This window comes from Lissotriton vulgaris, chromosome 1_1 (assembly GCF_964263255.1).
Source record: "Lissotriton vulgaris chromosome 1_1, aLisVul1.2, whole genome shotgun sequence".
Taxonomy (NCBI): domain Eukaryota; kingdom Metazoa; phylum Chordata; class Amphibia; order Caudata; family Salamandridae; genus Lissotriton; species Lissotriton vulgaris.
Genome location: NC_141685.1, coordinates 1,573,907,764 through 1,573,932,273, shown reverse-complemented (window position 1 = coordinate 1,573,932,273; position 24,510 = coordinate 1,573,907,764). Strand labels below are relative to the sequence as shown.

Sequence of the window (24,510 nt, the reverse complement as noted above, 5' to 3'; positions counted from 1 at the left end):
ATTTAAGAAGGTTATTAGAGTTAGCCATATGTAATAGAGTTGGTAAAGGAAATGGTGAAACAAACTGTTCCACTTGAAGCCATTATGGTGAAAGAACATCATTCATGCATGAAATCCAATGAACCCTTGTCTAAAAATAAATTCCTTGGTGTAATTAATAAAATCTGGTAAACCAAACCTTCCATTGAATGTGGAGATTTTTAGTTTGACGTATCGAATTACAGGTGGCTTAAAATATTGCTATTTAATTTTTTAGAGCATGTGAGAGGTAATTGTAATGAGAGCTTTGATAAAGAGTAAAAAGTAATAGTAGCTAGTGCCATTTAACCCCTTTGATGCTCATGACGAGCTCAGCTCGTCATGAGGCACGGTTGAGCTGTGCTGATGACGAGCTGAGCTCGTCATGAACAATGGTATTCAAAGAATGTCAGCACGGGAAAAGTCACAGCAGCCAAGGTGTTAATTGCTTCAGGTTTACCCCACCAGGAGAGATTTCATGGAGACCAATAACAAATTATAGCTTTGATCTTAGTAATCAAGGAATCACAATTCAATATAAATGATTGTTAAAGAGTGTGTGAACATTGGATTCCAAAGTACTTTAATTTTTCTTGTTACCAAATAATATTAGTATTGTCCAGCATTTCTGGAGTGCAGTGAGCATTCAGGGGTAACAAATCTGTTTTATTAGTGCTCAAGGTGTAACGCGAAATAAGGGAGTAGTTGTGTAATAAATTGAGTACTGCAGATAGAGAGGTGACTGGATTACTAAGCAATAGGAATACATCATCTGTATAAGCAGATGTTTTAAGCCGGTTGTTTGCAATATAGATTCCAGTCATTTCATTGGAGTTTCAGATATTAGATAGTATGGGCTCGATAGCTAACAAAAATAGAAAGTGTGACACTGGACATCTTTGTAGTGTACCTCAATATAGAAAAAAAGAATCAGAGATTTAACCGTTAAAACAAAGCTGAGGTGAAGTGGAACAATATGAATCCCAAACCCTTTTAATGAATTCAATTACAAAATTAAAAGATTATAGTGTATGAAAGAGGAATTGCCAGTGAGTTAAATGTGTATGCGGATGGTATCATTCATATGAAAGAGAAGTTGTATGTAATTATTTTTCATTAAACCTTTTTGGTCTATGTATGAATGATGATAACATTTTGGATAGTCTTGTGGCAAAAATATTTGCAAACATTTGACAGTCCTGATTTATGAGTGAGAAAGGATGATAATTAGAGACTTTCATTCAATATTTATCTGGCTTAGGGAATACTATTATTAAGGCTTCCGAGAAAGATCTCAAAGCCATACCTACATTACTATAATCAGTAGATAAATGGTGTAAATGGGGAGTAAGGGCATTAGAGAAAGCACTGTAAAATTCTACAGGAATAATATCTGGTCCTGGAGATTTTGGGGGTTTCAGTGATTGAATAGCAGGTAACATGTATTTCTCAGTAAGGGGCATATCTAGTTTGGACTTGTTATTTTGGGAGATTTGTGGACATTTAGTGGAATCCAAAAAAGCATTTACTAATTGAGAGTCAAGAATGTCAGGTTTGTTATATAGTGAAGAATAACATTTAAGAAATTCATAAATAACCTTAGAAGTAAATGAAGCAATGTTACCATTATCATTCTGAATAGCATGAAACTGGGTTTTATTTTATTTGATGCAAAGATAATTAGCTAATATTTAAACTATATGTAAAATGGTCGCCTATTAGTTACTGTACATCTTTTAATTTTTTTTACATCTCGACCTTTGATAGTGCCTCTTGGCACTGTTGTTATTTCATTTGACTTTGCATACTAATTGCCACAATTATATCTTGATGTACCCAGACTTTTGTTATGAATAAAATCTGATTTTTGTAAAAGATAAGTAGCTGATAATTTCTCAGATCTATTATGATCAACAAAAAAATTTACAATTTGGTTTGATAGCTGCACTTCAGCTTTTTTACTTTGTAAGGAATTAAATTCATATCTAGGTTATGGGAGGGTAGTTTTGAAGGTATTATTAGTAGAAGAGATAAATACACTTTCGAATTTAGCAATTTGTTTTCCAAATGTGAACGTTTTTTACTAAATGTCTTATTTACCCCTTGCATATATGCCTTAAAAGGTATTCCATTCTATATTAGGGGATGTAACACCTTCTGGGTTGAGACAAAAAATTGTCTGATAGCAGTTAAGGTATCTTTGTGAATATCTTGGAGAACAGTATCAACATTTGTGCACAATTAAGGATGAGTAAGAAGATTTATTTATCTGCAAACGCAGTGAAATCATTGCATGATTGGACATTTTTATATTTCCAATCAAAGAATGAGTTATGGTTTTTATCAAATCTCCTGATGCCAGTAAATAGTCTGAGCGTGAATGAGAAATATGGGGGTTGGAGAAAAGGGTACAATCTTTATGAGTTGGGAAATGTAATCGCCAAACATCAACAAGCTTTGTATCTTCAAATAGAGTTTTAAGCGAGCAAATAACCTTTGGAGGTCTAAATGTAGTGGAAGAAATTCTATCTAAAATGGGATCACATCAACAATGTAATTCTCCACCAACAATATGAGGAACATTTCCAAGTTGAATAACTTTAGAGGTGATGTGATTCCAAATTGTCAGTTCATCCAAAGTTGGTCCGTATATATTAATCAAATGTGATACTGTAGTACCAGGTTTCACTTTAACAACTAGGAATCTGCCTTCTGAATCAAAATGTTGACAAAAATTAGTAATTGAAGTTTTTGGAAAATAAGATTGCCTCTCCATTTTTCTAACCCATTGCTGGGGAAGAAAGTAACTGACCTATCCATTTGTTTGCACAGAATCTAAAATCTTATCATTAATATGCATTTCTTGTAATGAACATATATCTGGCTTATGTCTGAATAAATAATCTATAATTTTCAAATGCTTAATAGGATGTTGCATTCCCTTAGCCTAAGAAAAACATTTTTCATATTGTGAGTAGTAGCCATAACTCAAGGTATGAAAGAGAAAATACAAACAGGAAAAATGTAGAAAAATGAAGAAAGGGAGTGATGGAGAACAATGAAGTAGCTCGAGAACACATAGAAACAGAAGAAAAAAAAATTATATAGTGCTATCTAAACAGAGAGAGGACTTGTATAAGTAGGTCAAGACACAAATGAGCATTGTGAAGATTAGCCAGATAATAGAGCCTGTAATATTAATAGTATCAAATAAATTGGGCCAAAAAGCAGAAACAAGGATGCTGAGCCTGGGTGAGGGTCCAGACAGTCCTCGGACAACTCAGGCAGGAAGCTCCGCAGTTGAAACCCCCAAACAAATTCCTCAGGACATGGGGTAAGGCGTTGACCAAAAAGAACACTAATACCCCCAGAAACCAGCTTAAATTGCGCATCGTTATTACAGGTGTGCCGGAGATCAGTGGCGGATTGCTATCCTTAATCATGCTGTTGAGCAACTCTCAAAATAAACCTTTTTAATACTTAATAGTCACCTCTAACGTAGGCCTTAAGTGCCCACAAGGCAGGGTGCATGATACATAAAAAGTAGGGCATGTCTATTTCATGTCTTATGTGCCCTTGCAGTGAAATACCTCCAGTATAGTTTTCAACTGTGGCAAGGCTGGGTCTCCTATAGGAGCACAGGGTTGCATTATAACATCATATAAAATGTAACTTCACCTTGGGAGTATCTAAAAAAATGATTTAAGGATTAAGGATTCACAGATTCATTTTAATAGTAATTTAAAATCCAATTTAATGGTCAAGTCAGTTTTGATATGAATATTAAAAAATGTACACTTTTAGAGAGATGTTACTTTTTTGCCAAAGGCAAATGTGCCTTTATGCCAGTGTTTAGTGTCACCCAGGAGCTGAATAGCTCTTTGATTAGGTGCAAAGTAGCCCCCAGAGCTCAGATAAAGGTAGAGGGTTTGACCTTCGGGTGCTCAGGATCTTAATTAACTTCATAGGATGCCACCCAATCACAGGCAGATGTAGCTAACACCCCCCCCCCTCTATTCCCCTGCTAGTCAGTCAGGCACCAATCCTTATGGGAGGTAGATTATGAAAATAATGAATTTGTTAATATAATCTTTTACTTTGTATTGTATTATGAATTTGTGTAATCAGAGAATCTGACTGCAATTTGCAATGGTGGTACATCATTGTATATAACGCATTCATACATGCATTACTGCAATGTTAATAGAGTGCAAACATCAGACATTACGAAATGGAGCCCATTTTAGTGCACTTTGTTAAGTCCCTTTTCAGTTGCCATGCACTTGTACCATGGTTGAAAAGACGGCGTTTGTTTATGGAAGAATAAACATCTTCAAATGCCCCCCGAAAGTTCTTATTTTCTTGTAAATCAAAGGAAACAGAGAGATAATATTTGAGGAGGGCACCGCCATATAAAAGCACCCGTCCAAGACTGATTCATGTTTGGTGCAAACCGAGCGTCAATTTTATACGAAGGCACCACTGTGACAGAAAGCAGAAGGACTACGATATTGGCAGAGGTGAAATCGACGATCTGTAATTCGGATGAGACGCTGTAATCGAGGATACCAATACCGGTGAGGCGCATGCTGTAATCAATGCTTGCATCTGTTTAAAGTGGCAGGGCGAGGGGGGGTACTGAGGGATATATCCAGCAAACGCTCACTGAACGGTGTCAACATGTTAAGTGAATCAGCTCGCCTTGAAGCGGCCAAAGATATGTTCAAGAGACAAGGGGGAATTGAATTCCTAACAGTAATGGAACGATTGAGATCAAGAAGTAATTTAAAAAACATCATGACCAAATTGGAGAGATTATAAGAACGCGAGATGGGTAAATGGTAGGAGGCCACTTCCCTCCAGAACTAAATTGATGTAAAAAGAGTACATAGGTGTCTTCAAGTGTATACAGTTCCCTCATATGAAAATCCGGACTCATGTTTACTATCTGAGTGGGTACAACATACTGCGCAATATTGTCAAGAAACTCAAGGCATTTTGGTCAAATATGCTTGGAGTGACCGAGAGAAGGCATTAAGCAAGATTAAGGATCTGGAAGATCAGTTATCAAAAGAAGAAGATAAAAACAAAATGGAGGAACTGCTAGAACAAAGGCTTGTTTGTTGAAATATGAACAGAAAATAAAGCTAAGAAAGCAAAAAAATTAGAGCGTGATGAAAATTACTACTTACAAGGCAGCGTTTTAACATTTGCACGAAAATTCTATGGCCCCAGAAAAGAATTAATATAAAGAGCAAGCAAAGCGGTAATCCCCAGAGTGGAAACATCTGAATTGGACATGATGGAAAATGAATCTGGCGATGAGCATGCCAGGAATCTTGTGGGAGGTGTGAGGACAACGACACCTTTTCACAATGAGTTTCAAATAATCAGACAGTCATGGCTGCGAGGGGGCAAGAACAAAGCGCAGGAAAAACCCACGAAGAACGCAACAATCAGGGTGGGGCAGGAAGAGGAAGACCACCTGCACGGGTGGCACGCAAAAGAAACTCATCAAACGACAATAGACAACACCAATCTGACTGTGGTCAATCTCACGCCAAAACATATGTCTAAGAGTGAGATGAAAGTATTAACTTTAGGACTGACATTTTGTCCGAGCAGTCGCTTGGAATTGACCTTTTCAGTTTTGTACGTAAACTAAAGCTACACAATTATTTCAAACTAAGACCTACTATAAAGGAAACTAAGCAAGTATCATCTAGAATGACAGCAACAGATCTGCTAACCGGCAATGATTTATCAGCAGTTGAAAGTCTCCATAAAGAACTGGAAGACAAATCCAATACTATAGAAAACATGGCACAGAGAGCGGTGCAGGCCGGGACAGATCAGGAGATGGAAGAAAGTCAGTTCAAACTAAGATCTTTGTTTGTACCACAGGTACCATTTGATGCAATCGAAGTCTTTTCAGAAGCCTTGATCAGCAATCTGTTGAAATTCAGATGCAAAAATTTGAAAAGGTCCTATGAAGAGAAAAATAACTTATGAAGACAAACGAGAACTGAACAACTTACTTCAGCGCACCTCTACAATAATCAAGCCTTCTGACAAAGGCGGTAATGTGGTTCTCCAAACCAGGGTGCAATATTGTGAGGAAGCCCTGCAACAACTATCAGTCACAAAGTATTATGTAAAGACTACATGTGAAACATATCAAGAAAGCATACACAGCTATGAGATGGTATGACAAATCAATGCTGGGAACTGAGGAACATCTATTCTTGCGTAATATGAATTCACTCATAGCAACTTTTTATCATATTCCCAAGCTTCACAAGGATAGTCTGTGTCCACCAAGCAGGCCGATTGTGTCATCCCAGGGCAGTTTAATTGAACATGTATCCATGTTCAACTATCATTTTATATCTCCATTTGTGGTGGAATTAAAATCATATGTAAAAGACACTTAAGACTTTTCAACAAAATTGCGAATGTAACTTGGAATCCCTAATATCAACTAGTGGTGGTGGATATTACTAGTTTGTACACTTGTATAAATCATGAGGACAGGTTCAAAGCTTTACAGTTCAACTTGAACGAACAACCGCTACGTTTTGCAGAACATAATCAGATTCTGTCTCACCAACATCTTTTTATTGGAAGACAAATATTTCAAACAAATCTCAGGTACGGCGATGGGCACCTGTTTCGCCCCCAGCTATGCAAACATGTTTGTAGGCTGGTGGGAGGAGCAGGTGTCCAGAACCTATGAGTGTGGGACATCGAGAGGCATAGTTGTGGTTTGGAATCGATACATCGATACATCGATGACCTTTTTATGGTGTGGGAGGGCACGCCAGAGTCAGCTCATGGGTATATCAACAGTCTTCACAACAATAATCTGAACTTACACTTTTCAGGCATAGTTAGTCCAGTGGCAGTGTACTATCTGGACCTGAAGGTGTTTGTCTCGGAAGGGAAATTAAACACCTCTACGGTAAATCAACAGCAGGTAATTTGGCCATGTATGTAACAAGTAACCATCCACCCAAACTTATACAGAGCATCCCATATGATGAGCTTCTCAGATTAAAAAGGAATAGCTCAAGAAGATGTGATTTTGAAGCAGCTGCAAAAGACTGTTTAGCCAGATTTGTGGTGAGGGGATATGAACCCATGCTTTTAGAGAAAACACTTCAAAAAGTAAGAGGGATCCAGAGGGACCATCTATTGAAGGACACAACTACAAGTATGTCCAATAACACTGATGAGGGTAAGTTCAGGATTTTCACCACATATTCAGCAGAAGCTAATTTCTGAAACGTATGCTCAGAAAGAACTACCATATTTTAAAAACGGATAATGTAAGGTCATTCCTACATATCCATTGGTCACCTTTGAAAAGGCATGATCACTGAGAGATATGCTAGTTCGTAGTCATCTGGATAAGGAACCCCACCCAATGAGAACCCTAAGGGAAATGCGAGGATTTTTCCCATGCGGGAAAAGTAAAGCCTGCTCAGATAGCAAAAGGGTTTTGTCGTACAATATTCCATACATAAAAAAGAAAAGATTCATAATCAAATTTATGACCTGCAGTACATCATATGCAGTTTATTGTTTAACCTGTCCATGTGGCCTTTGCTTTATTGGTAGCACCATCCATCCTCTTAAAATCAGAATATTGGAACATCTTAGGGCGATATCCCAAAAAGATCCATCATACCCAGTGACAAGGCATTTTTGCAGAGCAACACTCTAGTAATAGAAACATGTTGCAATATTATCGCTTGGACTATGTCCCTGATAATATCAGGAGGTGACAGAATTCAAAAACTCCGCAGGTTAGAGTCGCGTTATATTATAGATTTACAAACAAAATTTCCCAAGGGTCTGAACAGTGGTGATTAACTGGCATCACACCTGAGCTCATGAACTACAAACAGTTAGGGTTAAAAATAAGGAACTAGTCAATTGACAGTATTAGAAAGTGTATATATTTTCCCCTGAGACTGTTATCTTGTTTGTGTTATGAAATGTGCATCTACAAAGAATTGAAATGAAAGGGACTCTTTGCCAATCTATGGCAAGATGAGTATTGATCATGATGTCACAGTGTTGTGATAGCCGATATACGGCATGATAATGTTTATACAATATCAAGGTGAGGGGAGACAATTTGTCTCTTCCATAACTGACAGTACATTATGAAAATAATGAATTTGCTTATATAAGCTTTTACTGTGTATTGTATTATGAATTTGTGTAATCGGAGAATCTGACTGATTTGCAATTGTGGTACATCATTGTCTATAACGCATTCATGCATGCATTACTACAATGTTAATAGAGTACGTACATCAGACACTACAAAATGGCACCCATTTTAACTCACTTTGTTAAGTCCCTTTTCAATTGCCATGCACTTACAACATTGTTTACAAGACAGCTGCTTCCGGTGTGCCAGTAACACTGAGGAAGGCAGACCACTGAAACGCATTTGTTTCTGGAAGAATAAATATCTTAAAACAACCTTCGAGAGTGCTTATTTTCTTGTAAAACAAAGGTAACAGAGAAAATATATATACATACATATATATATATATATATATATCCTCAATTGTGGTTGACAAACTTCCAAAGAATCCAACCATAGCATTTAGGAAGGCTCCGTCCACCAGTGACTTTCTGGTCAGTAGCTTTCCGGAAGTAACTACCTGTCCCAGCTGGCTGTCAAAAGGGAAGGGATTCATTAGATGTTCCTCATGCCATGCAAGCTTTGGTATATATAAAACATCCTACTCCACGCCGTTTAAAGACAAACCAACAAGAATCCAGAAACTCCTTACGTGTAAAACTATATTTGCTGTCTATGTGCTGGAGTGCTCTTGAGAACTTTGTTACGTGGGAAGCACGAAATTGCAGGTTCAAATAAGGATCCTTCAGCATCTAAGAGCCATCACAAATTCGGATCCTACTCATCAGGGTGCCTGCCACTTCAGAGAAGTCCACAGTAACAACCTAGAGTATTTATATTACTTTGTAGTGGACTCAGCTCCCACATGAGATGAGGGGGCGATAGGGAGGCAGTTCTTAGAAGATTGCAGACCAGATATATCCTTGAACTTGACAGTACAAGCCCACATGGGTTGAATACAACTGAGGACCTTTATAAATGCTTATAACACCTTCTGTATATGGCATTAAAACATGCATAAACAACAACAAAAAGAAATGAAAGGCAACAATCCTGTAGCAGACAATATATACTTTTTCAGAGTAGATAGCTGCATCTCTCAGTCCCTGTATATAACCTTATTTTGCTTTTTTTAAACAATGTTTTAAAATAGCAATGCAGATGCCACTTAATTGAAATTATGCACTTTCCACTTTGCACTTTGGCACTTTGCACTTTTTTCAAGATGCACTGTATAATTTTAGCAGAATAGATATGCCCACTGGGGCTGTATTAACTAACACATTTTTATTCTGGAACACAGCTAATTCCTGTTGAGCAGTTTACAAAATAAAAATTAATGTGTAAAACACAGGAACCAAGATGAAATTAGAAGGGCAAATGTATGTATTAAGCTGCAAATGTGTTTTATTAGGTTTTAGTTTTTTAAATGCATTTTGTTATATTGTATTTATACAATAATTGTATGTATATGTATTATGCTCATTGGTTGTGATTGTAGCCAGATATAAATATGTGTAATGGTAAAATTACTGCTACTTGCACCATAGCTTAGGAACATGAAAACAGTCTGTTATCTATATTGTTTATGCACATGTCACTTTAAAATGAGGAGGGTTCGGAGACGCGTAATGTGATCAAGGCCTGCAAAGGCCAAAACGCATCATAGCGGCAAGCTGCATTTTTAAAATAAACAAAATTGCACTAAGGAAGTGCAGTCAGTTCCTGTATTTGTTCCGTTTGGCAATGGAACTTTGAAAACAAGGTTGCGAGATATATACAATCCCCAATAAACACCTTTTAAGCACATCAATGGTGGTTCATGGTCATTTCTCTCACCTACTTACGTGATCAAGGCTTTGTGGTAAGCCGAAACATGTAGTAGGTGTTAATAAACACCCTTGGACTCTGCTGGCCACGCGTTGTGTTTGGGTCTCTGAGAGCGTGCTGTACATTTTTGGAACTTTTTCTGTTAATTGGATTACCGGCGTGCTCAGCCGGTGTACACGCCACCTCCCTCGGGGCCCCTCAAACCCACGGAGCAACTTTTGGTGATTGATATATATATATTTTTTTTTCACTGACAAAACCATAGGTTTCAGGCACATTATAGTTAGAAATTAGCATTTAAAAAACTTTAGAAATTCACTGAAAAAACATAGGTTTCAGGGATGTTATAGTTAGTGGACATTTGTCTCGTACAAAACCATAGAAATTCCCCTGTTATAGTTAGTTAGTTTAGCTAACTATAATTCACGTCCCCGTAATGCACTGCTGATGACGTTACATATTACATCATTCAAGACATGGTCAGTGACATCACTGATGACATCTCAGATGAAATCACTGAAGACATCATCCAGTGACTGTGTTTTTCTTTAAAGTTAAAATATGTATTATATATAGTTCTACTGAGTCACAAGATGGCTGCCAACACTTCCTGGTTTGGAGTGTTAGCAGCCAATCGCATTGAAGCTTAGGGTAGGGAGGGTGCGCAAACCCACCGCTGCCCCAGAACAGATTTACACCATTTAAGCAAAAAAGCCACTTTCTGAATCAAGCACTACCTTTTTGCCAAATTTGGTGTAATTCTGTTAAGCAGTTATGGCTGTAGCCTTGGCTTAAGTTACCTATGGGAAATTGTTTTTATGACTTTTATTTTTTGAATTTTGAATATTTTCAATACACAAAGTTGTCACACACTCTGAAGCTGCATATGAATTCATTTATTAAAGCGTACATGCTTCAATAAATTCATTGACATGCAGCTTCAGAGTGCGCAACAACTGTGTGTATTGGAAACTTGAAATAAGACCGTCCTCGTTTGGTATGTGTATATATATATATATATATATATATATATATACTACTATTATAAAGGAAGAACTTTGAGGCGGGTAAACTCGGGAATCACAGCGCCAATCCACACACCCAATACATCTTTGTAATCCTCAGGGTGTGCAGATGGACATAGGCTATATAAAGTAAAAAAATACGTTATATTTAAAAAAAATTACATTAAAAAAAAGTAGTCCCTGAGAAGTAGCGCCGGCCGGGACCTGCGTGCTCACGTCAGGAGCGCGAGCAGGAGCGGCAGACATGGCAGGCGGGGGGCTCAGAGCGCCTCAACACGGACAATGTTGGGGCAGGCGGGGTCGCAGCAGGCGGGGGACGGGGACGTACGCACATTCTGTTGACAGACCGTGGTAGAGGCCTTTGCATAGTGGTAAGTCTGTCACCCAAGCTGGGCTGCGTTGATAGGTTCACTGGATTTAGAAAATCAAACACCGGAACATTGCATAAACAAGGAAGTAAGACTGCAATTTATCATCGATCAGTGGGCACAGAATGACTTAACCAAAAGTGATCAGCATCATAGAAAACTCTAACAGTGAGTCACTAAAAGGAATTAAATGCAACGTTTATGTTGGGGCAGGTGGGGGACTCAGAGCGCCTCAACACGGACAATGTCGGGGCAGGCGGGGGACGGGGACTTACGCACATTCTGTTGACAGACCGTGGTAGAGGCCTTTGCATAGTGGTAAGTCTGTCACCCAAGCTGGGCTGCGTTTATAGGTTCAACGGATTTCGAAAATCAAACACCGGAACATTGCATAAACAAGGAAGTAAGACTGCAATTTATCATCAATCAGTGGGCACAAAATGACGTAACCAAAAGTGATCAGCATCATAGAAAACACTAACAGTGAGTCACTAAAAGGAATTAAATGCAACGTTTACACACAGTGTCCTCTGTTTTATACTGCCATAATTGTGTACTTTTCAGCATTTCACAAGGTTAGGCTCCGGGGAACAATGTTGGGGCAGGCGGGGTTCAGGGCAGGCGGGGGACAGGGCGGGCGGGGGTCTAAAATGCTGGACAATGCTGGACAATGTCGGGGCAGGCGGGGGTCGGGGAAGCCTGATTGCTCCCGGACAACGTCGGGACGGGTTGCTAGTGTATATATATATATAGATAGATAGATAGATAGATAGATAGATAGATAGATAGATAGATAGATAGATAGATAGATAGATAGATAGATAGATAGATACATAGATATAATTTTTTTATTCACTCAAAAGCAAAGGTTACAGGGCCGTTATATTTAGGTTCATGTTTTACACCCTCAAAACCAAAGAAATTTAGCAGTTATACTTAGATTCATTTCAAGTAACTATAACTTGTACTCATTTGGAGGGTGGAAAATGTGAACCTAACTATAACATCCCTGTAATCTTTGGTTACTTTAGTGAATTTCTAAGTTTGTTAAATTCTATTTCTTAACTATAACATCCCTGTAATCTTTGTTTTTTTCAGTGAATTTATAGGTTTTTTAATCTTATTGCCTAACTATAGCATCCCTGTAACCTTTGTTCTTTTCAGGGAATTTCAATTTTGTTTTAGCATAGAGTAATATTTAATTACCAAACGTTAATAAAACTGCCGCTGTGCACGGCCGAACCCCCGACATGCAGTCCCCTCCTCTGGCTGATTTCCTCAAGCTTCTTCTTCCAGAAATCTGTGATAACATAAACCCTTGTATAGAGAATATGACAAGGACACGCAACATCCTGTAAATCTTGGCAAATCATTTAATCTCCAGTGCTTAAGAAACAAAATGAATGTGTCCTCATGTAACGCAACTGGTGCTCGTGTAACGCACTCTGATACCCGATACATTTGGGTCAAGTTCACGCTATATAAAAGTCCATACAGAGAAGAAGATACTTTGTGAGTGTTTAAGTAAGTCGTTTGTGTTTGCAGACTAGATGTGTGATAAATTGGTTCCCAATGTATTGTCCTGGAATTGTATATTGTATAGCTGGTGTTTTATTGCATGCTCTAATTGTTAGAAAAAAATGCTTGCTAAGGGTTAAACTTATTTTTAACAATGTCATAGAAAATCTGCTCACAAAGAATGTTGTTCTTTTTTCTTTGAACTTTGAGTCTAGAATTCAAAGGAAAAAACATGTGCTGTAGGTGTGCTTAATGCGTGAACCTGGGGCACTTGATAGCTATGCATTAGATATCCTTTATAGTAGGTGTTGGTAAATTATAAGGCAGTTTTGTATGTGCATAGATGGGAAGACATGCCGTTTAAACTAATACTGAGTTACATGTTTAGTGTGAGAGTGCAAGGGATAATTAAATATACAGAGGTCAAACATGGGTCAGGTCTACTTATGCAGACCTTGTCTTTGCACTGTCACTGCTAGCCTCACTTGGGATGTTAAAGCTATTTGTGAAGTCTTAACCCCACATTTTAGTAGACATCTGATCTCTGAGATACACTGTTGGTATGCCATAAAGCATGGTGCTTTTTGCTTAAAAGATAAAAGTTACTTGTGCACTTATAGATTCCTATGCTTAGTACTACATAGAGTATACCACTCATAAAGCAACTGGCACACATGTTAGGAAAAGGATAAAGATTCTCAATCACTCAGTCAGCCAGCATTATAGGGACTTATGCATTCACTCACAAGCTCAGAAACTACATATGTGTGGAGCACTATAAAAAGGCACTTTCAGAGACGCCTACATACCCCTCTAATCCCTAACACATACACTGAGGTATTTGTTCAGCCACTTATATACACATTTACAGAGCCATAGTGGCACTAAAGCAGACAGTCACATAATGACACAGTTACTCAAATATCTTATGGCTCTGTTACAGATGGACTCCTACAATCACTTGAAAAGTTAGACAAGTATTGACACAAAGTACTCATGTATCCAGACAAATAGTCCTTTAAGCATGAGTGAGGCCTATTAGTGCACAAGCTATTTCTGCACTCTTACTTGCAGCTCAACTTTGCATATAAAAGCCCTTATCAAGTCTTAAACTCATGTTTTAGTATACATAACTCACCTCTGGAAAAAGCTGCAGGTATGCCATAATGCATAGAGTTTTGTGCTTAAAAGATGGAAGATGTCCTTTTGAGTTTTAGTAAGTTGGTCTTGGAGTTGTAGACCCCCATAACTAGTACTACATAGAGTATACCACCCATAATACAACTGACAAACATGTTGAGAAAAGGATAGAGGCTTTTACTCCTTCAGTCAGTCAGCAATAGAGGGACTCAGACATTCACGTACATGTTCAGAAACGACTTATGTGTGCAGCAGTATCTGACGCAGTGTCTGACATGCCTACATACCCCTCTATTTCCTAACACAGGTATAACTCCAAGTTTGTGGTAATGCATTCACAAATTGAAAAGGGTCCCTATGAGACACCTTCCGCTTTGTGAATGTTGGAAAAATGTTTTTTTAAGAGCAGGCAGTGGTCCCAAGCACCGCTGCCTACTCTTAAAAAATGAAAAACAAAACATTTCATTTTGTATTGTTGAATCGCATCCCGTTTGACTTTAAGACAAATGGGTTGCATTTCAACAAAAGAAAAACTTTACTCAAGGGAATCACAGATATGGTGGTCTGCTGACCTCAGCAGGCCACCATCCCTGTGATGGCACGCATTCCTAACTGCGATCTGCCTCATCATTATTCATGAGGTAGGTCTATTTCCGACTCTCTTGAAATTGTAAGTAAGAAACAAAACGTTTCATAAAAAAGGAATAGCGATTTTCAAATAGCTATTTGGATAAAATTGCAGTTTGGTAATTGCTATTCTTACTCTTTGTACATCTGTCCCTATGAGACATTAAGCATTGTTTTCTGATGTGAGTCAAATTATACTGTATAACAAATGTATCAATTTATATTTATAATATTTAATATATGTGCTCATCCATTCATTCATTTTTCAGCTTTTTTTAATACTTTTACTTCCGAATAGCATCAGGTGCACAATAAAGCACCTGTTTAGGATAGTATGCAATTTCTCAACCTTGAGTTACAGCTGATTATAGCTATACAGAATTGCAGCATACTCAGTGTCACCCGGCATCCCTATCGAAACAATACTTCCTCTAAGCTTTTCTAAGAGGCAATGGGTTAGTAGTTTCATATTGAATACATCTCATAAGTGTTAAAAGGCAGATGCGCTATGGGTTGCATTGGAAAAAAATATTCTAATTATGTTCTCAATTTGCAATTAAATTCAAGAAAGTACAGTATTGCACTTTTTCTCTGAAATTAAAGCGTGAAAGGGCAACTGCATCAATTGGTATGGATAATAATAATTTCCAATAGGTTTCATGATTTTTCTACAAAAAAACAACATTATGCAATTATTAACAGCTTTAATGGTGAACACAGTTAATTCTTTTCAACTTGCAGAGTATTTTAAGGACTCACAATCAGATTGAAAATATTTATTACTTTTTGTGTAGAAAGAATGCGAGCAAGTTGGAAAAATTGTCAATCTGCGCCAGGTTTAAAACAAAAAGCCCTATTGTGCAGTGCTTTAGGGTTGACACACACAACTAGTGCAGCAACCTTTTATTAGGGATGAAAATATGAACATAATTCTAAACAAGCATTAGAAATGGAAGTAGGTCTGGCCTTGGCTGACAGCCTTTTGACTTTGTCAATGTCCATTTTGTTTTGGCAAATCTTTTGTAAAACGTTATTGTGGTTGTACAGCTGGGCCTTTCAGCAATATGTATAAACTGGTTTCAGAAAGCAAATCTTGCCATAGTAGTACCTAGAGCTGAAGCAAACGTTATTGTCTGTGGCTGTGCTTCTTGTGAAAGAGCAGAATGCTTTCATTCACAGGGAATATAGTGAAAAACACTGAAGTGAGCTGATTCATGGTCCAATGCTGTATGTTGCTGTGGGTTAAAGAAAAAAGGATGAAACGAGCTGGCTAAATGCCCCTATATTATAGATATGATTTATAAAATCAAAAGGTCTTGTGCTATGCTATGCACTGACTGCATCTTCTTGGGTGGACAGCCGAGTGTACTTGTGGTGGATGTCAGTAGACCTCCCTTCCACCAGGTGGGTGCATATGAACGTGGTACTTCTGTTGCACTCCTAACCATTTAGCCCTTCCAAATAATGTATTCACTTTGCAAGTTGTTTCGTGAGGGATGGTTGCACAGTCCAATGTGCAAATGTGCACAAATGCTGAGGCCCCCTACTTCTGCAAATCAGGCGTTCAATACCAAGCCTCAAAATTATCTCAGGAATAAACTTGTCACCCAGATAAACGGACAAATATAAACAAGGAAGTACATACATGGAAGAGTGTCTATGTCATCAACCGTTAAATGCTACACACAAAAAAGTATTAATCTGCAGTCACAAAGTTCTTCTGTGAATAGGTGAAGATTTACTACATTTGTAATTCAGAAACACTAGTAGTAGAACTTATGGAAAGCAATTACCTCACTCAAGCTTTGCAGGAAGGAAGTCAAAGCCATACTTCTATAAAGACATGTTGCATAAAAGAATTATTTTGAAACTTTTATCTCACCCTATTTGATATTATATCCGATTGTGTTATACCTTACTCTTTGAATTCTATGGACAGCGTATCTTATGTTACATGTGTTCATTCTGCACTGCAACCCTCATCAGTGCTCTCTCTGTACAGCGCTCTGGTCATGTTCCCGCTTTATAAAACACAATAAATAAATGAAGCTGCAGCCGTCGCAGCTTTACAAACATACAACTGTGAATGCAGGTTACATTGGTACACATATGTATTCCTATTATGTGATGATGTACTTACAGCACACGTTCACATTGGTGATAGCCAGGTCATGTATACATTTTTATAATGTTTTCCTACAGGGAAAGCCTTTTTCTACATACAGAAGACCCTTTTTGCAGCACTCATGATATTTGTAAGTCTTCCATTCCTCTCCTCATCTAGGCAGGTCATGTACTTTAGTTCTTTGTAGGACCACATCTCTGGCCATTTTCAAGGTAAAAATGGTCACAAAGGAGTTTTTGAATGGTAGGTGTTCAAAACTTTCATGACAAATCATATCTTGATCCACCCCCTCACCTAATGAATGTAGTCCACTCCTGCATAATTGTATATGGTTGTACAAATGAGAAAGTACAGTTACACTTCTAGCTATACTTTTATGGACATCAGAGTGGTGAAAACCCAAATATTTTCAGCCGGGAACATATTTACGACCGAAAACAGCTTTGTGACTCTGGCCCACAAAGTTTCATCACTACAGAAGAGAGCAGAAACTATATAATTATTGCTAGACTTCAATTGTGTTATTTAAATTCTGTGGTCAGTTGGTCAATTGAGCCCCTTGTGACAGACTCAATGTACTCCTGCTACAAATTGTCAGTAAATTATTGAAACATGGTATGCAGGTTTGCTTCCTTTTTCATAACTTGATTCCTGGATTATTTTGTTTAATAAAGGGTTAATGAAGAAGTTGTAATTTCACTAGGAGAGAGGTTATATGTAAGAATACATCACATCAAATTAAATAGTTAAGACCTGTTAATCAAATTAGCCAAATGAACATACATAATCCTAAAATTGACTTAACTGTGAACAAATCAACTGAGCTCTTTGGAACAGTAGAGTATTTAGTAAGTTGGCCCATTCTCCCCACCATGCTCTTGAGTTTTAGACGTGACTATTAGAGGTGAAAGGTTCTGACTGGACCATAGCATCTGTTAGCCTTACAGGAATAAATATTATGATTATGATACTCTAGTCTGATAATAAAACTATATCCTAAAACACGACTGAATAACACTTGCTATCTAACTCATTAGTTTCTCTACACCCAATAGGTGATAAGTGTACATAAGATGATTACCATCATCTTATGTACACCGAAGGCCATGACATTTCGCAACCAGTCTGTGATGTTTACAGATGTCCAGTTATGTTACATGATCTCTTACACAAAACCATATTTTTGCAAAGACCTCTCTTTATGATGCTTGGGTTAATATATATATTCTCAAGTAGTCATAATGCCCGCCTTGAGGCCCAATATTGTTCCAAAATGACCAGCATCTTATGACAACTAAATAGAGATGTTTACACACATCTGATTCTGGTATATGATTTATTTCCATAGAACCAAACCAATCAATTTTTCTGCTATCAATGTTTAAAGCTGTTTTATTATTTGTTAACATTCATAATCTGAATTAGTCAAAATTATGGTATTCAAAGCCATTTTAACCCCCAGTAGGAAGACCTTCATATTATTGTCTCATTTAATAACAACATACTGCTTTCCTGCTTTTGGTGAACATGTCTTCACACACTGCCTTGGGTGTTCACTAGCAAAGTCTCCAAATCACAGATGGACAACCAGACCATATTACAGAAGAGGACCCTCCTTTTGCAACCCAAATCAGTCAAGGACCTATAGTCTATACTACACATGTACACTGATCTGCACGTATGATGATTTATTTTTACTGGGTCAGGGTGTCCATAACACTGGGGTTTATTGCTACTTCTGCGTATTCATATTTTATTTAGAAATCACAGACCGGAGGCTTATTACAAGATTTAAAAACAGGTTTAACAAATAACACTTCTCTTATACTTTAACATTTATATATTCTATCCACCAATAAAAGTACTTACTAGTTCTTTTACCTTCTTACCACTGTTCTCTATACAAGATAGAACATGTATGAGGACTGTTTTTTATGTGCTTACCTAAAAGGAATTAGCTACACCTCCTGCAATAGACCAGCCACAAGGTAAACTCATCTCCTTCTATCTTAGATTACACTATATATGACAATCTGATCAGCTCCTTTACTAGTTCTACTTCCTGTTTACCACTGCCCAGCTTCAAGTACTAGTGCGCTGAACCATGAGGATCAAGCTTAGTTTCCAGAGTCTTAATAGATCCACTTACCACTTGAGGTATATTTTTTACTAATAAACATGTAATATTTCTACTATCTATATATGCAAAATGAACTCTCAGTCAATCCTTGACGATTAAATAAATATTCAGTAATAACAATCAATACATTCTATATCAATACTTCTCTTTTTTGCATGAAATACTGGGAACAACCTATTACTCATTTTTAAACATGAACCTCAGTTTCTTGATAGAGTGTGAATGCCACACATGTGAGTACTAATCACCAAACATATATTCTTTACTGGCAGTAATTATGAGTAAATATGTTATACTGATAAATTATTTGTGTACATTACAGCCTTGAAAAAGTCTCAAGTGCACGAGATGCAGTGGTCAAAACACTTTGGCTAGCTCTGTTTACAGCTCCCTGATGCATCAAAAAGAATTGTTAGTAATAAACTCTGAGACTAAACTCATCAATGTTTATCCAATATATGATCCATTGTATGAATATATATATTTAAAATCTGAATATTAAGTGAATGTACATACTTAAGTGGAGTCAGGTCAAGTCAAGTCAGATAATTTATATAGCGCACTACATACCCAGAGGGTCTCAAGGCGCTAAGGAAGGGGAGGAGGATTACTTGTCAAATATCCACGTTTTAAGTTGCTTTCTGAATGCTAGGTGGTTCTGGGTAAGGCGAAGGTAAGTGGGGAGTGAGTTCCATGTTTTAGCAGCCAGGTATGAGAAGGATCTGCCTCCCATGGTGGTCTTGTTGATGCGAGGTACAGTGGTGAGGGCTTGGCTGGAAGAACGTAGTTGGCGGGAGGGGGTGTAGAAGGACAGTCGTGAGTTGAGGCATTCTGGTCCGATGTCGTAGAGTGATTTGTGTGCGTGGGTTAGCAGTCGGAAAGTGATTCTCTTATTGACGGGTAGCCAGTGGAGGTCTTTCAGGTGACCAGAGATGTGTTCGTTGCGTGGGATGTCTAATATGATTCTGGCTGAGGCGTTTTGGATTCGTTGGAGTTTCTTCTGGAGTTTAGCGGTAGTACCTGCGTAGAGGGTGTTTCCGTAGTCCAGTCAGCTCGTGACCAGAGCATGGGTGACTGTTTTCCTGGTTTCGGTGGGGATCCAGCGAAATGTTTTTTTGAGCATGCGAAGAATGTTGAAGCAGGATGAGGATACGGCGCTGACTTGTTGTGGAGATATAGTAAATGCCAAGATGTTGGCATTCCACTGTTTGGTGTTAGGTAACCTGTTACTGAGTCTATCATCTGCTCTTGTTTTCCAATTATAAGAATTCATACTGACATGCATCTTCAGAGAATACTGGATACAGTATTTTAGATGTCTGTCACATAACCTCTATTAACAACTCTAGACAACCTATTGCACATCATGGTTTTCGGAAGCCATGTTCTACAGATTTTCCTTGACCCGCATGCCTTAATGGAAACAAAGAATCATAATATCCCTACAAAATGTTTGTAAACCATGTGCAACTTGTCTGATGTGCCTTTGGGTGGGTTGATTTGACTCCTTATTGCATAACATAACTGAAAAATTGAATTGGGTTTAGACAAATGTATGTGTCATGTCAGCAGAGTTAAATTCTCACCTCTGAATATTGTGATATGCGGGTGACAATTCAAATCTGTGCAAAACAAATAAACCTCAGCCTTTTATCCTCCCAAGGTTAATAATTTGATTACCAATGAATTGTGTAATTGTAACAACTGCTACTTACAACTTACAAACTGTTTGAACTAAGTGCATTGTAAAATAGAAATTATTATATCAAGCAGAGTATCACGTCCTTCAGTTGCATTACCAAAGCTTTGTAATATCTACATGTGATCCTTGTTTCTGGCCCTGAGAGTCTCTGAGACTTGAATCGGTGTTTATGCAGAAAACAATCTAGTTGCCTCATGGGTATACCTAAATGTGCTAAACAGTATTAGCAGATTCAATGTTCTGTAGGACAATATCAAATTTTGATCAACGTGAAAGAAACATGATTCTGGGGAAAAAAGTATCTCAGATAGCAAAAAATGTGAAAGCATAGGGTCCTTTTATATTCATTTAGTAATTAACATTTTAACATCTGTGCAAGTATACCACAAGGGCAGCTGGAAACTTTGTGTTAAAGTTCGAAGAAATTGGATTATTATTTGTCATGGTCACTAAATTAACCTGAGCTCAACACCTTGCACAAAGCACTTAAGGCAATAGCTCAAATATTTATGAAGTACCACATCAGTAATTAAGTCAAAATACAAAACAACAAAAATGCCAAACTTAGTTATCAAAATAGAGTAACATTTAATAAGCATAATGATCTAAAAATTACATAAATGCAATAAGGTGAAGCAGAGACATGAGCTTTGAAAGTTTTAAGTAGAATTAGAGCCATAAAGTACAAAACAACATCAATGATAGTCAATGGTTGGGGTAGACTGGGACCTAAGCACAATGTGAAGCTGATGTAGATGGAGAATAGATCAGACATACCAACCCGGTTTGTGCTGGTGAAAGATTTTACATGCTTACTTACATCTTTATGTCTCACTCTACCACAGAAGATTTCTAAAGCACCCCAAGACCTCAAGGGAGGCACTAGAGATTCACTCATTGTGAGAGGGAGAGGCCAAAAGCAGGGTTCAGTCCATGTCCAGTTGCCAATAGTCAACTGGGTACTTCTAAGAAATGGCCTCTTGTGGCTTATTGCATTACTGTAGTATGAACATGAGGTGAGCCTTATGACTGTGGGGTCCACTTCATTGGTCCTGGGACAAGAGGGAGCAAGTTCACAACTTCAGGGCATCTTTCAGGTCACAGAGAATGATCTTCTGCTGATCCATTAAAGTGTTCTGAAGTGAGTGTCTGGAGGTGCCACATTTATGCTTGCACTAGCTGGTGTATAGGAATGGCTCCTGAGTACGCCCTAACTAATGAGGCGAACATTTCCAGGGCCATCCCTACACTCTTTGGGAATTTTCAAATGATAGCTAAAGTCTTTGGCTGCACTAAACTGGGGCTCTGAGGGCTGTGAATATGGGAAGTATACAGTGGTAATTCTAGTGCTGTTCCACATCTAACACTAAAGCCCAATTAAGGCAGTTTCTTGCCCACAATCCCACAATACATCCAGAGACAGAAGTCTTGTAGGAAAAACGCAGAGACCTTAAGCAACCATACAGCTGATCCATGTGAATTGTCTTGGCGTCCTGGTTTTTCCCATTGTAAGTGTGCCACATGTGTTATATGTACACCCAACAGACCTGTCAAGCAGGAATTGACCCTCAAACTGGATTTGACACTCTAGTATCAAAAAGGATACCCACAGCCCTCACTTGGAAAATTCAGTGGAGTTCAGAGGGGTAATCTCTGCCTATTCTGGTCAGCCTATTGTTTGCTCCTGGAAGGCATTTCACGCCTATTTAGGACTAATTACTAGCTGGAGAAGTTAGAGACCAACACAAATTAGCTTCCAAGAACCTCAGGCACTGGACAAAGTAACCTTTTATAAATGTACATTTTCTTCATATTTATTAATAGTCTGACGTGACCAATAAATTACGTTTTTATCAAATATTTTAATCAAAAGTTTGTTTGTATTTCTCTGTCCCATTCCGAAGATATAGATTTAGCATTTAACTGTACTCTGGTTTTCTACACTACATAGGACATATGTGCCTGCAGCAGTGAAAATAGCAGTTGGGTTCCAGTCACTGTAAGAACATATTAAAATTAACTTTCTACATATCCTAGTACAGTACTGAACCAGGCATCCCCCCCGGATACCAACAAGGCGGCCGGTGATAGCCAAAGGAAACCAGAGGTTAGCGTACCAGTATCTGCGGTACGCGAAATAGAAGAGGCGAACAACGCTGGGGCACAGGAGACTAGAAGAAAATCTTGGGTGGCGAACGAAGGGAACTGGATGCCGGAAGAGACAGAGATCAAGCTGAGCAAGTGTGATCAGGAGACTGAAGGAATCAAGAGCGGGAGCACCCTAGACGAAGGTACTGGAGCTGCTACTTCGTCTTCATGTGCTGACGGACATGAGAAAAGCTCTCCGGTTACTGCTGAGGTCCCTAGACAGGAATCTACTGGTATAGTCCCTGCAACGTCCCAGGAGGGTCCTTGCTATAGGCAAGTCTCCCTCTTTAAGTTTTTGGCAGACCACAGGTGGTAAATGGGGTGTACATCATAACAATGAAGCTCTAACAACACCCGAGACACAGGTGCAGTGACAGTGGCACTGTTTTGTTAAATATTAGACTACAGCCCATTCATTACCTGTATTTTGTTTATTTTTTTTGTTAGTGTTGTTTCCTTCTTCTTTTGTCGTTTCCTGAGGCTCTTCCACAAATACTCCCAGTAACTGGAGACTCGTGAAACTCAAAGGAAAACCTAGGCGAAGATGGGAACAAACCAATAGTACGCTATTTCAGGAGGACTTAGTCAAGAAGGTTAAATAGCCTAACCCAAGACTAACCTGTCCCCCTAAGCTGGAAGCAAGCTATATGGTTTAGTTGCATGTTTTGTTTGGCTATTGTACTCTCTATTACAATAAAAGAGATGTATGCATCTCCCTCTGGATGTAATCCGGACACTCTGTATCACATAGACCCTCTGCAAGTCAACTCCACGAAAAGGAGGGGGAGGGGACCCAGACTACACATACTTGTAGATACCATGCACCCTTCCTTATGGAAAGGGAAGACCACTCGGTCCCCCCGAACGTATGGATGGGTGCCCCGATCCCACCGGGAAACCGTTATGGGCGGGGGGCGTGTTTCGGCTGGTATGCCCAAAGCGGCGTAGCCGGAGCACGCCCTTCCCGCCCAGAAGGGGTTGTCCTAGACACCTGCCCGGAAGTCCGCGCACCGATGGGCGTACCTGAGGCGGGCCCCCGCCCTCCCGCAGAAGGATAAATAGAGCGGGAATCCAACAAGGCTTCCTCTTGTTCCAGTGCTCTGAAGGCTGCACCACTCGTCGCTCGTGAGCCCTCGAAGGAACAAGCGGCAATTTTGAGAACTTGTAATCTTTGTTGTTTTTCTTTCAGGGCCAGGCATATTGAAGCTCTAGTACCTTGCGGATCGAATTGGGAGACGCAATCAAGATATGTCTGGCAAGAAAGCGGGAAAGAGCTCCGAGATGGAGAAGTTGCTACGCACCCTCGTGAACCGGGTAGCGGTGATGGACCGGAAAATGGGTAAAGTGGATGCGATCGGTCGGGGCTTAGCAGATGTTAAGAAGCAGATAGCAGCGCAGAACAACCTCTCGGGCGGCCTAAGAAAGTTATAGGGCCGGCCTTGCCGGACGTCGCCCCAGAGAGTAAGGGGGAGAGAAATAAGAGGAGGGCGGGTTCCAGGGAGAGCCCAGCCCCAGAGGTGCCCCCAACGAGCCCGGGCGCAATCAACCCAGTCGCACCGGTGGATAGCCCGGTACCAGGTCCGGACGTGGGTTTACCAATCCCCGTAGTGATAACGCCAGTCAAGGATGATCAGATGCCCCCAGAACTGGCACTTCAGTTAGCGGCAGTGTTACCCTGGCTAAAGAAGAAAGCAGGGGGGGCAGTGGC

At 39.0% G+C, this 24,510-nt stretch overlaps 1 protein-coding gene across 1 annotated transcript in view; it reads right to left on the bottom strand.

Annotated features, from left to right (window-relative positions):
- The window catches only part of TRHDE (thyrotropin releasing hormone degrading enzyme), a 1,998,244-nt gene that overhangs the window by 245,490 nt on the left and 1,728,244 nt on the right, over positions 1–24,510 (bottom strand). The window lies entirely within an intron of this gene.